At 40.9% G+C, this 17,647-nt stretch overlaps 1 protein-coding gene across 3 annotated transcripts in view; it reads left to right on the top strand.

Moving 5' to 3' along the window:
• CPNE4 (copine 4) overlaps positions 1 to 17,647 on the top strand; it is a 244,239-nt gene that overhangs the window by 15,741 nt on the left and 210,851 nt on the right. The gene's annotated exons all lie outside the window — the stretch shown is intronic.

The following is a 17,647-nucleotide window of genomic DNA, read 5'->3' as shown; positions in this document are numbered from 1 at the left end:
TGCTGTGCTCTTTCAAATCCTGTGTGAAGAGGGGAAGTAATGCTACTCCAGCTCAACTGACTGGGAACTGAGGGACAGCAGGGCACGTGCTTTGTTGGCAATCATACTAGGGATCTGTGGCAGTGAGGCACCAGGAGAGGGATGTTTGGACTTCCAGTCCAGCACACAATTATATGCATTTCCCCTAAAAAAAGCATTTGTGCAATATTTTGTGTATATTGGAGAAAAAGAGCAGAAAGCTTGATCCCAAAATTCTGATTAATTTTTAATCAAAAGAATTAAGTGACAAGCAGAAATAGTTGCTTGTGATATTTCAGTAGTGCAGGTATGCTTTTGGCCCATGTAGAAGCACTTGTGGAAAAAACACTATTTATGAAAAGATTTAGAGCTATTTCTCTTCCATGAGCTATTTACTACTTTGACTGAGCTAACATCTATTAAACATTTATTCTAAGTAAAACACCCTCAAGAGTCAATTTAGGGAAACTGCAGTACCTCTTTCTAGACTAAAAATTGCTTTGCATAATGCACGTAGAAAAATCCATTAAATTAATTTTTCTGTTCCTCTCAGTCTTTATTATATGTTGAGATTAAATTTTTTTTTATGAGGGAGTAGGGAAGGAGAGAAGAAAGCTTCTTTGTCAGCTGCATAAAGGGACAGTCAGAGCTTCTGTATGTAAGGGGTTTTTTTTAATCATGTCTTCAATTTTCTCTCTTTTAAGTTGAATATCTTATCATGACTGCAAACTTTCACACTCCCATTGTCATAAACAATAGTCTAATAACCTTTAGAGCTTTGGCATTTTCCAGCCTGGCAGCCAAATGAACATGTGGAAGAATGTCGAAGATGGTGGCTTAAATTGCGTCGCAATACGCAGTTAGCCTGTCCTTAACTTCAAATACTGTATGGTATTTTAAAAACCATGTGCCTGCAGCAGTGGATGATGTTTGAGAATTAGCATCACCTTTGCTTACTGTTTTGAGAAGACAAGCAGCTGCCTTGGTTTGGAGATAAGAAACAAGCTGCTGCTGAACTGTGCAACTTGCTGAGCTGAAAGCCGGGCGGGGGGAGGAGGGAGGGTGGTACAGGTGAGACCTGCCTAGAGGTGTGGGCCTTGGTGGGATTCAGCTCCTGTTCTGGGTTGGGTGGTGGTTGGAGAGGGTCTGCGGTCTCCTAGCCTTATCCTGATAGCATTGTTACTCTCTCTTAGAAGTTCAGCTTTACTCTACGTCTGACTTTTACCAGGCATTTAAACCCCTAAAGTTTAAGACCTAGCTGTTAAGGGGGGTAGGTCATTAAGTGCCACAAAGAACTGGTGCACATCAAACTTGGGGAGGTATCCTTAAGGGACAGGGCCACAGCCCACTGAAGTCAAGGAACATTTTTTCCTTAGTCTTTAGTGTATTTTTGGTGAGATTATACAAAGGTTTTGACAGGCTGGGTATTCCTGTGCAATGTCCTAACGTTTTTTTACCAGGATGTTTTAAAGAGACAAAACCAAAAATACCATTTTGGACTTTGTGCAAGGATTCTTTGTTCATTTAAATGTGTTAATTCAACTTTAATTACTCAGCTTTGCTAGAGGGTAGGGGAATACCAATAGCCCATCAGTAGATGGTAACATTGCTTTTGTTGATACAGTTGTCCAGTAAAGCTAATATTTATCTGTACTTCAGTGAATCCCATCCCCGTGCCCCCTGTCCCCCTTCCCCCCACCCAAATGCTATCACCTATTTCCAAAGCTTAGGAAGGCGATTCAAGTAACCAATACCAGGCTCTGAACTATGGGTCAGGGAAGGTTTACAAGTTACTGTGAGTCAGGTGAGCGATGCTAAACCTCTGTGTTTATGCTCCGAACTCTTAACTAGTGTGCATCTCCTTTAGGCTACTTTAGCTGAATGTTGGAATTAAAAATCTTTGGCTGCAAACAGTCACTCATTTTGCTGCGCTATCTGAAGTTGATGTCACCTGCTGGTACTTGCTAGTGTCATGTTGCCAGAGATTGTTCCTCTACAGCTCTGCAAGCAGACTAGATGTGTAAGAATAGTCTAGCCTGCTTCAGTCTAAATCTGTGAGACTAGTTTAGCCGCATTGCATGTGGGAGTGGGTTTGAGTTAGCCCACTGACTTTGCTGGACGGAGATTAGAAAGCACTTTCTACCATCAGAGCCACAGTGAAGGGACAATGACAGGTAGTGTAGCTACCTACAGAAGACATCTTTGTAGAGCCTGTGATTTGTCACTGGTTCATACATCTTAAATCAATACAGGTTAAAGTGTGTAAAAGAGCTCAAGGTGGTCCAAACTATACTAGCAGGTTTGGTTTATATCTGTTATGACCATGGTAGAAGATTTCTTATATTTTGGTGTCCCAGCAAAGCCTTTTGAGTGTAGACAAAGGCACAGTGTTTATTCCTCCACCTCACCTACCTTTGATTATTTTTAAAATCTTTGCTTCATAAGAATCCACTCTTATCAGGTAATGCAGCATTAGCTTGCTATAATTCTGAGTCCAAATGAACAATTTTAAAGTGATTTTCAAGCAGGCAGGTCTATGAAAGAAAGAATTATCTCTAATAAACAAGCCCAGGCAAGCCATTTTGGGATCCTGGCTTGCTAAGATGTTAATTGCTGGTGGTTGGTTTTTTTAATTATTTTTTTCTCCACTCTGTGTACTATACTGTGCTGGTAGTATTCTGGCAGTCAAATCGCAGTTCACAGTTCAAAATGCATATTTTATTTCATTTACTACTTGTTTTCTCACATGACACTTCTGCCATCCATTTTGCTTTATAAAATACTCAAGTTGAACTCTAGGACCCATCTTTTCCCAGGTAAAAGTAAGTTGTTTTTTTTCTCAACAGGAATCGGTGGCACAGTATTTAATGCCACATAGGAGTGTAGCTGTAAAAGGTTTTTCATTCTTCCCCCTGCCCTTCTTCCCTCTTCCCCCATATAAAGTCCTTGCAACCACACTTTAAAGTAGTAGAAATCTGGAAGTTTTTTTCAAATAAGTTCTTAAAATTTCTAATTTTTTCGTATTTTCATATTTCTATACAGGAAATATGTTATAAAAAAGTTGATTTACAACAACAAGTAGCAGATCTCTTGGCAAAATAATTTCAAGCCCATATTATATCAAAAAAAGGAAAATACTGAACTTATGTTGTAAACCAGTTATGACTTGCTGGGCATACTCAATAAGACAGAGTCTTGCAGTAAGGTGTTTGTTTTAATGAGAGTATTTAACCTTTGGTAGCACTTACTATGGAAGTAGTGAATTTATTGTTATTGTAAGCCTTATTCATAATTTCTGTCTCTTTAAAAAAAGTTCGTCCTGTCATTCAGTGATGAATCATAGGCTTGCTTTAAAACTTAGGTGAAACATTATTCACTTTCTGATGCAGAACATCAAACTTCTTGCTTGTAGTGATCTTTTCTGCCCTTAAGATAAGAATCTGGTTGCAGAATCAGGACTTCAAGTTGCTGTCTTTGTCAGGGGTTGGGTAGTCTATGTTGTATTCTACATTTGTTATAATGTACTCGCCTAGTTGAAGCATATCAGAGTTTTGGTGTAATTAACATGCCTACTTGTTTTCCACAGTATAAAACAGTCTCTTTCACCTTGTGGGGGAAAACGAAGTTGAGGAAGGAAAAGCTCTGTGCATTGCCCTGCTTAGGGGTTAGAGTAGGGGAGAACTGATGTTTTAGCAACGATGATATAAGAAACCAGAAAATGACTTCTACAATGACTCATTTTCTCATCTCTGGCAGCCATAGAAACAGATCCAAGAGCCTGTATTTCTAGTGTCTACTCTGTTACTGTGTCTACAGTAAATTGGATAATAAAATGTGAAAACAGGTCTCCCCTAAAGACTTCTGGTTTGTAAAGTGACCAGAGATTTGTGGATATACATATATATGTAGGTATGTATATTTCCTCCCTATTGTCTTGACACTTTATTTCGTAAATGTTTCTGCAACTCTGTGCTCCTCTCCTTGTGCTTTCCTGATTACCATAAAGGCAAGTGAGCCTGCTTCAGAGTCAGCATTCTGTTTATGGGACTGTGCCACACAGGGCTACAGGGAAAAGTGCCAAATAAATCTCTATATATGTTGCCATCAAAGGTTTCCAAAGCTTCATGAGAACAAATGTGTTTTCTGAGGGTGTGTTGGCACTGGGGGGAAGGGCACTAACTACTTGTTCATTTTGGTATATGTGGCAATAGTGTCCCATTTTAGTCTTTCCCTGACCTGAATCTGTCATCTGTAAGAAAAGGCTGTTTTGAAGAGCATGGAGTCCAAAGAATGTTTTTCCTGGCCTCTCCTGTACATCATTTAATTCTCCTTTATGTTAATGAATGTAAGTAAAATACAAACAGCATGAAGACTCTAGTAGCTGAATAAATGTTATGACTAGTGGGTGTTTTGAAAAGAAAAAGCAGTTCTAGGAAGGGCTGTTTTTTCTTTGTGAGTTTATACTTTGCCAGTCTTGGTGAGTATCGTAGCCCTGTCAGATGCTGCTCTTGAATCAGAAAAGGAGATGGGAGAGCTGTTAAAAGGGCTAATTCTAAAAGGTGGAATACATGCAAGAGGAATTTTGAATGACAAGGTAGAGCTCTGCTTCAGGTCACTGCTGCTTGTATGAATGCTTATCAGTGTTGTGCACCGGCATGAATTTGCTGGTGCCAGGAGCTTCTTGTGCATGTGTGTAACAGGCTGCAGAAGGGAGCTTGTAGTTCAGCTGTCAGTAGGCAGCGCAGGGCATGCTCGCCTGCCCCTGGAGCTTTGCACCGAGGGACCTGTGCGCTGTGGCTGGTGGCGAACAGTGAGGCTGCTGCTAGGGGTGGCATGTTGTATAGAGCCTGCAATTCAGCATTCCTTGAATGAAACACTGTAACTCCCTGCAGGTTGGCATGAAAGTGTAGGGATTTACCTTTTCTTTTTTTTTTTTTTTTAAAAAAAAAACCCAACCAACCAAAACCCCTCCCCCAAACCTGAAAGATGTCCCTGTTTCCTCTGAATTTTTTCTATCTCCCTTCCTCCCTAGTTTTTGCTTTGGCCTATGCTCCAGAAAGTCTGCAGTTTCCCTTGTTTGGCCAGAGAGGTGGGTGCAAAAAAACAGTGGGTGCCCTTGACCCTGTCAGATTGGCATGTGAATGCCTGTTATGTCAGACGCCACCTTCTCGGCTCTGTGCAATGTTTGAATGGCATGCTCTGAATGCCTCTAGTGCTGGTATCACATCTCTTCTCCTTCAAAGTACATCTAGATAATGATCATAGAATATTATGGGACTGGTACAGTAACTGTTGTTACAAATGCACTGTTCCTAATACTATTGAGTTGCATTGCCTCTAGATTAACAATGGGGAGAATTGCTTCTAATTCACACAGTAATAGGATTCTCAGTGTGGTTATGGCTAAACTGACCTTTTTTTTTGGCACTGGCAGTGCATTGCTTGCTTTGCAGCACTGTTATCAGGGCATCTTGAATAGAAGTTGGAAATGAAGTAGGGGATTTGAAAATGGGGATATGGAAATACTGGTGTGAATACTTAAAAGTGGTAGAGTGGAGGAAAATTCCCAGAAAGTCCTTGTTTTTCCCAATTTCCCTCCATAAGAGTTGCCAGTGTACCTCAAGTTCTGGTATGGGGAGTATCCCAGCAAGTACTGTCCTTTTAAAGGAGAGCGAGTATATGGTTATCATCCTTTCTATTCAATCTATGTGCATGCTTTCTCAATTCAAGTTCAGCCACCTCCAACTTGCTCATGCAAGTCCTTTTGATTAGTTCATTTATTGTCCTTATTGAATGTCATTCTGAAATTAAAAGGCTGGTGCATGAAAGCTTCAACATGGGACCTTTGCTGGGCATATTTGTTGAGCAGCCCAGTCCTTTTAGTCAAGTTACTGAATTGCTCTGTTCCAACAGGCATGGTCTGGTCTCCTGAGTATCAAGGAACTTGGTTGCAGGAAGAGGAAAATGTTAAACCTATTCTAATTTAATAATCTATGTTCAGAAAAGAGTAAAATTGCTATTTAGGTAAGTAGATAACGAGAAACCAATTTTTAAAGGAATTACTAAGTCTGCAAATATGCTTTGGCAAATTCAAGTATTAAGGTAACGCAGTCTTCAAGGTTTTGATTTATATGAGTGATTTTACAGGTCTGCTTTACTCTGTAGAATAGGGTAAAGTGCTGTGCAAAAGTCATCCTGGGAAGTTTATTTGTTGTCGTTATTTGAGACTGTGGTCTCAGCGCAATAGACTCTGCAATACAGAGGCTGTGCACCCTTTTGGGGGCAAGGGGACCATGTTGTCTGCTTGGTGCTGTGAAGACTGGAAAAAGCTGCAACTCCTAGATGAGATACGGAACGGATGTCTAGGATTAAAAAAGATATCCATGTATATAAACCATACAATAAAAAGGCACTGCAAAACACTGTAAGGTCTCTGAGTTACTGCTTGTGTTAACACCCTTTCATAGATACATACTGAAAACTGACTGGAGAATTGCTTACTGTGGCTGAAGTTATTGCGGTGTTACAATATTGGGTTGGAAATACCACCTTACAAATTCACCACTTGAGGTCTCAGTATGTGGCCTCCAAAATGGAAGGTCCAAAATTAAGAATCACTTTTTCAGCATGTCATGTGGAGGATGTATCTTATTCTTCACCACTGTTTTTAATCATCAGGGTGATTATAAAAAAAAACAAAACAACAACAAAAAAGAAACAAACCACAAATAGGGTGATTTGCTGAAGCTCTGTTGGGAAGCTGAACTGAGAGTTTGAATTTGACTTTCCCAAATTCTGTTCCCCTGACCTATCATTCAGAACAACCTTTCCTGATCTAAGCTAATACTAAGAGAAAAGCTAACAGCAAGCATCTATGGCATTAGATACTTGCCTGTTTCCTGTACCTGCATTGGTAGAAATCAGTGGGAAGCTAGGCAACAAAATGTTGTGGACCTGTCCCTGACTCAGTATTTAGTGTTGTCTTTTATTTTTATTTTTTTTTTTTAATTTAGCAGTCACCTGAAGCTAATTGCTTCAAAGTCTATCTAGACCAATACTGAGGCATGCATTGTTGCACCTTATGCTGTGGCCATAAGAGGAGGTACGTGCTAGGTATAAGAGCAAAGTAGCTTAACTGTAATTGTGACATCCTGTTACAGAAGTTAATTCATGTTTAAGCTGGAGGAAGAATGTGAATAACTGCAAGCAATGTACAGCCTGCTTCCATGGCCGCCTTAGAATTGCTTCATCTTGAAGACTACCATCCTTTTTGGGGATCGTACTGGTGCTTAGCACGCTGGAAGGCTTAAATAGTCTAGAACTTCCAGAAGTCCCAGATCAGAATGGGCAAATGAGATTGATTATGCCAGGAGATTATGTGGAGTTACTGAATACAAAAATCCATTTAGCAACTTCTCATCAAAGAACACATAAAACATAGAGGAGCTCTATTTTAACCTGCTGTGGATACTTCACTCTTAGCTCCATAGTCTTGATAGATCGATCTGTTAAAGTAACTTTTTAAGAAGAATTTAATGAATAAGGGCATCTATATTAATATTTCTATCTATGTCTGCCTAACCCCTACTTCTTGCATTCCCCCATATTTAAGTATGAACAGCACATATCGCATCCCTCTCTAGAGTGCCTTAAATAGAGCTGACAGTACTGATCTTCCTGCTGCCCATTGTGTGACAAGGGCTTTTTCACAGTTTTCTCAATTTTCAGTGTGACTCTGAAGTCTGGCAGGATACAGCTGGCAGAACAGAAAGGATGTAGGCTCCTCAAAGTTAATTCCATCCTCATTTCCTGAAGGTGTTTTTATTTGGAGAATCTTTGGGTTTTGCTTGTTTTCTAGCAGCCTTTCTTGAATGCAAATGCCTGGATAAACATTCTGGTGATCCTAGTTTAGTTATTTAACCTAGGACAATAATTAGGCCTTGTGTGCTTTAAAAACTCTCGTATCACACAGGCACATGTGGCTGAATAATTGATCTGGAAAGTAAACAGGATGCCTCAGCAAATGGTATCACACAGTGCAAAGACAGAAGTATATCTGCTATACAGACTTAGTGTAGGATCATTGTCATCTCGTACATGACAACCAGAACAAAGCAGGTAATAATGGGGAAGTATGTGTCTTTACCCCAAAGCTGTGTATAAACATGCACCTTTTCTTTCCAGTGCTTTATAAGGGATGTTTTTAAGCATGACTGAGGTGGAAGCACTTTTTTTCAGCACTGTTGTCTTGATGTGACTTTGTAGTAAAGGGCTGAGTATTCTAGTTATTGTTATTAGAGATATATATATTGTCTAATATGTTAAGTATTTTCCAGGTAGGTATTAATTTAAATGCATGGTGGTTATGGGTGACAGCTAATGTTTTATATAGGCTTGTGTATAATCAACTTATTACCACAGGTCAGTTGCCGGCTTCTCCTTGGTGGGTGCCAAACACTTATAGCAAATTTGAACACCAGAAAAAGAATCAATAAACTTGCCATATTATATTCTGAATTTTTAATAAAAGCCATTGAGAGTACTGCACAATGCTATGGAGCATATTCAGTATAGCAGCTAGATAAGAAATATTCTTAATGTGAAAGGAACTATTGATCTTTCTGAAGCTTATCCATTTCTTGAATGCTGTTCCTCTGAAGACACTGAATTACTTTTTGAAGGACACTTTTGAGGATCATGGCATTTGTTTGTTTGATTGGTTTGGGGTTTTTTAAATACCATTCCTATCATCACATGCATAAGAGGATTTAAATTTGTTGTGGAAAGAATTAAACCACTGAGGATGTAAGTCTGGGTAGAGCTATATAATCAAGAGATGGTGGGAAATGATGAATAATGCTTCTGAATGTTTCCTGAACAGAGCAATTGGGATAAAATAGGGCAGGATTGGTTTGAAAGTACCAACTTTCTATGCATGTTTTGAAAGGCAAGTTTGGAAAACAAACAGGTCATCAATCACAGACTGTTTCACCTGAAAAATGGTTCTGAAAGTTTAAGATTAGTCTTTTAGACTTTTTAACTATTCCCTCTTTTGGGTTTGACCAGATAACCTCCAGAGGTCCCTTGCAGTTTTGAGTTACTCTGACTCTCCACCTTCCGTGCCCCTGCCCAACCCCCCCCACCCAGGCCAACACTATTTGGTAAATTTAATTTTAAATAATTTTATTTTCCATGAAATTCTATTGTGAAGAATATACTGCTTATTTAGAGTAGGTGGTTGCTTCCCCCCACTGTGACTAGTGATTGTGAATGGAAAGGTACAAATTGGAGGACTGTGCTGCTAAAAAGAGTGTCAGTACTGTGGGTGTATTATCAGAAGTTAAGATGAGATGACGCTTGCATCAGCTATGAAAAGAGTTCTGTTTGGCACAGATTTGCTTGAAATCAATGGCAACTGTATCAGCATTATTTTGGTCCTATGTTTTTTCAGTCTTTTATATAACCCATAAATTCACTTAAGTCTAGCAGCAACCTCTCCTTTGAGAGTTATTTCTATACAGCACAACTGTAGTGCAATTTCCCTAATTTTGTCATTCTTTTTTTGTATTGAAAATATAACCCCACTGTTGACATGTTATTAAGGTTTCTGTACTCAAAGGTCAGCTCCCCCTGGAGTCTCCTTTTGTTCGGAAGATGGCATATATTAAAATTTTATAACAGTTCCCATTAGTTCCAATCCTATAATCTTGGGATCAATCTGGCTGCCCTTCTTCACAGCCTATCAAGTGCAGTAAATGCCTTAGGTGAGCAATAAAGAGATTGGAATTAGATTCTTCTAAGCAAGACTTCTTTGCATAAAGGTTTAAACCTGGCCACAGTTGTGCTGATAAGGCTCCTTTCACTTCAGGTGAAAGGAGCTGCTAATGCTTTCACATATAAAACAGCTGATCTTAGGAAATAAGATACAGTTAAGTATGGTTGCATGTGGATGCAGGGCTACACTTTTAGCCATAATTTCTTTCACTTCACAGTCTGCTCTTTGTATGCAATTAAAAAAGAAATAATCTTTTCTTAGTGTGTGAATAGATAACTTCACCAAGGTTTCAAAAGGAAAAGGGTATTTCCATTCCCAGGAATGAATATTCCATTCCTGAGAATGGTATCTGTCCTTTCCACTTCTCTTTCCAAGTCTTTGCTTGGGATTTGCTCTTCATTTTAGTCAATGCAGCCCCTGGGAGAGCTAGAATTGGGGAGTCCCCCCCCCAGCTGTTAGGAAGGGGATCCAAATCATCCAAGAATATGCTTGCTTTGATTTGTGTGTGAGAAGACTGGCCTGTCATAGTCTAAGAAAGCTCTGTGAGTTAGCAGTTTTGGTGGGAGTGGACTTGAGAACAGAGGCCAGAATTCCGCTTGTCCTTCAGTCACTGTAAAAGGAGGGTACTGAACAAACACCTGTGGCTGAAAAACTGTATTTTGGATGTTTCCATCAGAAAACTTCAGATAAGGTCAAGGCAATTATTATTTTTTTTCCCCGACAGACTTACTCCACTGTGACTAACACAATGGTCTAGTGCCTCTGGAGGCTATTATGCCCCTGGACATTATTATGTGGATAATAAGATTAGCATAAAAGCTTGGAGAGAGTCACTAAAGTCATATTTTCAGTGTAGGATAAATTTTTCTCAAACAGCATGACTTTTCATAATTGATTGCATTTTTTAAAATGTCAGGCAGTGTCCTGCTAAGTTTATTGATGAATGCAATGGGTGAAATGGAACATTAAGGGAAAAACCCCCACAAATTCTAAAAAACAGTCACGGTTTTCTTTTAAATCTCCTCTTGTCATGGTCTGTTTTGAAGGATGCTGCAACATATCTTTGAGAACTAATATTACAGCTCACTGAGTATTTGTGAATGAGTAAGATGTCTGTCCTCTTGGCCAGCTCTTTAACAGGGAGGATGTTGCCAGGGCCAAAGCTCCATGATGAAACTATTTGGATGAGCTGTTCCTTTTTACTCTTGTAAAGAAGCCAAACTGTCAAATACCTTAACGCTAAAAAGATTTGAGTTATGCCACAGTTGTAAAGGGTTTAGATAGCTCCTATCATCACCATTTGATCGACTATGTGCCCCACTAGGACTGATTGATCCCTCGGTGCTTCTCGGTGGGTAAGTGTGTGAACTGGACTGAGAAGTACTGATAGTACTGATTTTGCTGGCAGGTGCTGTTACAGAAACTCGTGACAATTCCAGCGTTAGGTGATCCTGTGCTCTTATACAATGTGGTTGCTTGACTGAGTTGGTGGTTATTTTTTTGTGGGTTGGTTGTTTGGGGGTTTTTTTTGAGTTAGGGGAGGGGAAAAACAGTCTCTTAACAGCTTTCTCACTTCATGCCAGGTGTTGGGTTTACCCAGCAAAATAAACAAACATGGCAAGTGACTTGTGTACTGTTCTCCACTTTGTCTGTATATAACTCTAGACCTGCAACCTTCTGTTCACGTGGATAAATGACTAATTAAGAAAACCCAAAGAAAGCACTTAATTTCTTCAGAGTGTGGAGAGCCTTTCACAGTATCCCATGCAAGTTGATGAGTCACATTAGATTATTTCAGGCAGTAGTGCCAGCAGAAGTTCATCTTGGTGGATGCTAAAGTGCATTTAAATGTTATTTTAAAGAATGAAAGTACTGATAAGTTCCAAGGGGTTGCCTATCTTCTGATATGTTGGGGGGGGGATAAATGCCTCTCTTAATGTAGGCGTAATCTGATGTTAATGTAAAACTTAATTTGTTTTCTTCTCAATGTGTGCTATTCTTGCTGCAGATTTCACAACACTTTGTCTTCAGTACCTATGATCTTAAAGAAGCTGAGATGCTGTTTTGCATCCCTTTACGCTAAAGAGAAGAGCATAGTGCTAGTTATTATCAAGGTCATCTGACAGTTCACACTATAATACTCCATTCTGAATTGCTTGCTGACTTTGATAAACTTTTCTGCTGGAATTTGTGTTCCCCATACCAGGTACAACCTCCTCTATCTGCAAAGGAAAGCCAAAATATCCCTCAAGTAAGGTCCCAAGAAAGTAACATTTTTATGCTTTTAACATGAAATACAGTGGTCTTTTCTTTGAACAAGACTAGGTTTTCTGTGTTGTAGATGAGGGAATTGAAATTTGGCAGAGTTTCAATCTTCTGTTCCAAAGAATATCAGCTAAAAATAGGTGTATATAAGAACTGCTGTAGACTAGACTGAAACCCATCAAATCTGAACCTTTGTTGAGTATGTCAGGCTATCTCTGCTCTGACTGCTCACCAGGCTGCATATGTGTCTTTGCTTCAGAGCCATTCAACACGCTGCAGCTGAGAGCTACAGGGCCAGGTCAGGTTTTGTGTACAATGGCTGCTTCCCTAGCATCCAGCCTTTCTACTTCATAGAATCATAGAATAGTGTGGGTTGGAAGCGACCTTTTACAGGTCATCTAGTCCAACCCCCCCTGCCATGAGCAAGGACATCTTCAACTAGAGCAGGTTGCTCAGAGCCCCATCCAACCTGACCTTGAATGCTTCCAGGGATGGGGCATCTACCGCCTCTCTGGGCAGCCTGTGCCAGTGTTTCACCACCCCCATCACTAACAATTTCTTCCTTATATCTAGTCTGAACATAGCCTCTTTTAGTTTAAAACCATTACCCTTTGTCCTATTGTTACAGGCCCTACTAAAAAGGCTGTCCCCATCTTTCTTATAAGCATGCTTTAAATACTGGAAGGCTGCTATAAGGTCTCCCCGGAGCCTTTTCTTCTCCAGGCTGAACAACCCCAACTCTTTCATCCTGTCCTCACAGGGGAGGTGCTCCAGCCCCTTGATCATCTTCACAGCCCTCCCTTGGACCTGCTCCAACAGGTCCATGTCTTTCCTGTGCTGAGGACCCCAGAGCTGGACGCAGTACTGCCGGTGGGTCTCACCAAAGTGGAGTAGAGGGGCAGAATCCCCTCCCTTGACCTGCTGGCCGTGCTTCTTTTCGTGCAGCCCAGGATACAGTTGGCTTTCTGGGCTGTGAGTACCCATTGCTGGCTCATGTCCAGCTTTTCATCCACCAGTATCCTCAAGTCCAAGGGCTGCTCTCAATCCCTTCATCCCCCAGCCTGTATTGATACTGGGGGTTGCTCTGACTGAGGTGCAGGACCTTGCACTTGGCCTTGTTGAACCTCATGAGGTTCACATGGGCCCACTTCTTGAGCTTGTCCAGGTCTCTCTGAATGGCATCCCATCCCTTGGGCATGTCAGCCACACCACTCAGCTTAGTGTCATCTGCAAACTTGCTGAGAATGCACTTGATCCCACTATGTCATTGATGAAGACATTAAACAGTACTGGTCCCAATATGGACCCCTGAGGGACACCACTCCTTACTGATCTCCATCTGGACACTGAGCTGTTGACCACTACTCTCCGGATGTGACCATCCAAACAATTCCTCATCCACTGAACAGTCCACCCATCAAGTCCCTCTCTCTCCAATTTACAGAGAAGGATGTTGTGGGGGACCATGTGAAAGGCCTTACACAAGTCCAGATAGATGACATCTGTAGCTCTTCCGTTGTCCACTGATGTAGTCACTTCATTGTAGAAGGTCACTAGGTTGGTCAGGCAGGACTTGCCCTTGGTGAAGCCATGCTGGCTGTCTCAAATTGCCTCCCTGTCCTCCATGTGCCTTAGGAGGAGGTGCTTCTAGGAGGATCTGTTCTATGATCTTCCCAGGCACAGAGGTGAGGCTGACAGGTCAGTAGTTCCCAGAGTCCTCCTTTCTACCGTTTTTAAAAATGGGTGCAATGTTTCCCTTTTTACAGTTACCAGGGACTTCACCTGACTGCCATGACTTCTCAAATATTGTGGAAAGTGGCTTGGCAACTACATCAGCCAATTCCCTCAGGACTCTAGGATGCATCTTGTCAGGTCCCATAGACTTACGTATGTTCAGGTTCCTCAGGTGGTCACAAACGTGATCTTCTCTTACAGTGGGAGGGACTTTGCTCCCCCAGTCCCTGTCTTGAGGTCCATCCACTTGAGAGGTGTGGGAAGGGAGGTTGCCAGTGAAGACTGAGGCAAAAAATCTGTTGAGTGCCTCAGCCTTCTCCTCATCCATTGTTACCAATTACTTCAAGTTGGCCTTTCCTCTCTTGGCAAAAGTGAGCAAGAGCTGTGTTTGAGAAGAGAAACGGTGGAAGGGAAGGAGACCTATAGACCAGGCAAGAAATTGGATGAGCTAGGCAACAATTTGGTTGGATTTAGAAAGAGCTTGGATGAGGAGGTGAGAACAGGGGAGAGACTAGTACTGTGAAACAGTGGTAATGAGGAGGACTGAGCTGAGATACAGGCTTAAAAGGTTGGGCAGGAAGATGATAGGGAGCCTCCTGAGCAAGAAGACTTGGATGGGGGGAGCAAAAGGCAAGGAATGGTTTCTTTTTGAAACAAACCAACTGCTCCTTCCCCTCTTCCCCATCAAACCAAAAGAACTATTGTGGTAGAGCAGAGTGTGTTGAGAAGCGCTCAAGGCTGGTAGCTACTTGAACAAGGAAATTTGGTAGAAGATTGGTGATCTTAGCCCAAATGAAGAGCAGGAATTGAGACTGAGCTAAGGGTTGAAAAGAGGTAGTGTAGGCAGAGGTGGCAGAAAACCAGAAGGATGAATAATGGAGCAGTGTATAGCTGTGCTACAGTCTGGAATGGGACCCAAGGTATCTTTTTTCTTTTTTTTTTTTTTTTTTAATTGTTCTACATGTATAATTTATAGCAGAGCTCCCAATGAAAAAAAACCCCTTGTTAACCAAGTGCTTGCCTCCCATCACCTCTGCTGCTCTAACTGCTTTTCTGGCACAAGAACTTTTGCATTTAGTGTACTTGCTACAAAGATCTGAGTATTGTATGGCTATGCCAGCAACTGTCATCAGGGAGTAATTGCTCTCCCATGTGACATGAACTGAAAGTGGGTGAGCAAATCTCCTTTGTACAGAGCCTACTGCCACAGGTTGAGTTTTCTTACAGCCTTTACTTTGCTGTGGCCTACAGTAGACAGGAAAGTGTACTGCTGCTGTGAGGTTCCACTTCAGCTTGATCAGCAGATATCTGCACAATAAACCCCCCTTTGTCTTGTTGATGTCTGTAAGTGTTTGATACCACTCAGTGTTTGTTGGAACGGATTGTCTGCTTATGGTTTGCTTTCTAAGTAACTCTGGCATATTTCATGTAGCTCCTCACTTTGAAAAGCAAAGCCAAGCACTTGAGGATCAGGAAATGAGCCTTGTAGTTTGTGTGTGTTATGACACTGTCTTCTATGAAGTGATCATACGCCTTTTTTTCTGTGACAGTCTGCAACAGAAGGGCCTTTGCCATCTTAGGTGGTGATTTTGCCACTCTTTTTGAGAGCATATGGGTTTGTAAATGACTCGCTCCACAGCTTTCCTGCACCAAAGATCAAATGCTGCAAAAGCAAGTGACTATGGGGACTCCTAAGCCCTTTGAAGTAAATGGCATCTTTACATTGACTTCAGTAGACTTTAGAGTAGGCTTTAAATTAAAACAAAATTTGGACTGGGATTTTTTACTTCTCCAATGACTTAATTGATGGGAAGACATGTAGAACAACTGCTTCAGTGCAGCTCCGTTAGTTTTAGAAGCATGTTTGGTTTTTTCCAGACACTATATAATATAAAACAAAGTTGTTTTTTCTGTTTTTTAAATATTAGTCTGGATGCTTTAGTGTTCAAGTGTGATCCTTGGTGCAATTCATTAGAATTCTCCTTAGGTGGAAAAACATCCTGAACAGTAAAGATTTATGTTCCAATCTAGTAATGTAATTTACAGGGTTGTAAAGTATCTAAAATTTAGGTGAAAAATCAATTCCTTTTATAATCAAGGGAATTGCAAAGAACAAAGTATTTGGTAGTGCAAGCTGTGTGTAATTGTGATGGAAGATTCACAATGCTTTAGCCTTAGGATATCACTTGAGAGCGTTTTAAGGATCTTGGAAATATGCGTAGCTATATTGCTTTTTAATTAAATAATATTAATATAAAAAAGGCATAAAGTTATTTTCATCTGGTTGAAAAACAGTTACTAAAAGCAAGTCTTTCCTCTGTCATGTGGTTACTACTTCCATATGTATGTCGCAAATTTACCTTAAGGGTCTGATCTGCTTTCTCAATGTGCAGCAGATCTGCTAGGGATAATACTCTCATATAAGTCACTGGAATGCCTTGGTAAATGAGAGAAGGCTCCAGTTTGGAGAGCCACTGGAATCCTGCAGAAACACTGGGGAAATGCCACTCAGTAGCCATAAAATGATTTTAACTGAGCAAATACTTCTGAATGGATACTTTATGTAATGGATATTTGTGTCTCTTCCTGTGTTTGCAGAATGTCCACGAAGAAGGTGGTAATGTGCTCAGTGTATTTGCTGTTCAATAAAACTTAAGTAGCAAACAACATTCTTCAATACACAGTGATTTCCATTTTTATTGCATACTTGTGACTGGCCAGTGGGTGATATTTCTTCTTTCTGATTTGACCTTATATGACCAAATCTCATGGAAAGGGGATTTTCTCTTTGAGTGGCATAGAAAATGCCTCCTTTATTAAAGTTTTGTCCTTTGTTGCTGTGAAGGGGAAATGCAGAGAGATTTCTTCCCTTTTTTTGAGTGAAGATAGGTGAGCCTGATATAATTATGATCATCTGTAGTACTCATCAACCTTTTTGGAGCAGCTGCAGACTTTGTGCAGGGAAGTTTACTGGATACATTTGACTCAGCAGTCCAGATCTACTTTCTTCTTTCTCTTGCCAGCTGAATGAATCCTATCCCAACTGAAAGAGCATCTGTTCGTGTTGGAGATGGAGAACGTTAGTGCCACACTGTGTGCATCCTCTGCATTCTACCTCTCATCCATTAAATCTCATTCTAAAGCAGCAGACTCAGCTGTCTGTAGCTGGCAATAGGAGTGACATTGCAGTGCTGCCAAAAAAGGTTGGGAAGCTGGCCAAGGTGGAGATGGGACAGAAGGGCTGTGATAAGTTTGGCAAAGAAAAATAATACAAAGGGAGAGTTGGAGGTAGACAGTTTTGAAAAGGGTTTCATGAGAACTGCTGCTTACTGTGTTTTTTTGAGGGGGAATGCTGTCTTCTGTCTTCTCAAGAGTCTCAATCCTGCAGCATTTTAGGTGTCTGAAGTCCTACAAAGGGGATGTTCAGGGGCAGGAACACCTTGCTACGTTCATAACCAATCTCTAATAGTCTATGTCCTTTTCTTTCTTCTCTCATAGCTTTTGTGGTCCTCCTTGACTGTGCTGTTGCCACCGTGACGATAGTTGTCCCACTAAACACTACAGAATAATCGAGCTAAGGGCATTAAAAGGTGTGTGTTGGATTTTTGTGCTTTTCTTGCACAAAATACCTTTGGCAAAACACTGCCTATATCGGATCTAAGCTTCTGGCTTTGGCGGTGATAGGATTTTGATTGTGGTCAGTCTGGCTGTGGGCTGGGTGTGGAACTCCCAACCACTCAAACCTCGCTGCAAACCTCACTGTTACTACAAAAAGGAAGCAGTTGGTCTGTTTTGATTATTGGCAAGATGAGCCGTAGGTAGTGCCATACACCTCTTCTAACCAAAGAGTTTGGG

This window comes from Accipiter gentilis, chromosome 14 (assembly GCF_929443795.1).
Source record: "Accipiter gentilis chromosome 14, bAccGen1.1, whole genome shotgun sequence".
In the NCBI taxonomy this organism is placed as follows: Eukaryota; Metazoa; Chordata; class Aves; order Accipitriformes; family Accipitridae; genus Astur; species Astur gentilis.
The sequence above is the reverse complement of the archived record's forward strand: the minus strand, read 5'-3'. Positions and strand labels throughout refer to the sequence as shown.